At 38.1% G+C, this 737-nt stretch overlaps 1 protein-coding gene across 5 annotated transcripts in view; it reads left to right on the forward strand.

The window, feature by feature from the left end:
- Positions 1–737, forward strand: part of LOC106880188 (putative sodium-dependent multivitamin transporter) — a 124,026-nt gene that overhangs the window by 106,757 nt on the left and 16,532 nt on the right. The gene's annotated exons all lie outside the window — the stretch shown is intronic.

Below are 737 nucleotides of genomic sequence, written 5' to 3' on the forward strand. Positions count from 1 at the left end.
TCAGTCAAATCGTCCAACCCATGCTAGCATGGAAAGCTGACGTTAAACGATGATGATGATGATACACACACACACACATTGTACTGCCAGACACTGAGTCATATTAAGTCATTGGTACTTTGATATGCAGCTGTCCTCATCAAAATATATCATATGTCTATGCCAGCACTGTCTTTCTTACTTGTTCCTCTTATGCCTAGTTTTCTCACAACACATTCGTACATTTGTACTTCATATGATCCTCGCAAGCATGGAAAAGTGGATATTAAACCTTTAGCATTCAGATTACTCTGTCAAATTTAATGCTTAATTTTTCACATTGTTTTGAATTAATCACATATTATCTTCTAGCTTCACGGTTTCAGCAGTGTGTTTGTATATTTTTAGAATGACATTGTAGGGTAGATGTGAGAGGTTGGATCTGGCCAGTTTTAACATAAAACAGGTAGATGTTTTGGACCGGATATGGCCGGATTAAATCTAAATGGTTAAACAATGATGATGATGAGACAAATTACCAAGCTGTACTTGCTTACGAGTGACAACTAGCTGTACCTTTCGGTACTTGCTTACGAGTGACAACTAGCTGTACTTTTCTGTACTTGCTTACGAGTGACAACTAGCTGTACCTTTCTGTACTTGCTTACGAGTGACAACTAGCTGTACTTTTCTGTACTTGCTTACGAGTGACAACTAGCTGTACTTTTCTGTACTTGCTTACGAGTGACAACTAACTC

This window comes from Octopus bimaculoides, chromosome 7, assembly GCF_001194135.2.
Source record: "Octopus bimaculoides isolate UCB-OBI-ISO-001 chromosome 7, ASM119413v2, whole genome shotgun sequence".
NCBI lineage: Eukaryota > Metazoa > Mollusca > Cephalopoda > Octopoda > Octopodidae > Octopus > Octopus bimaculoides.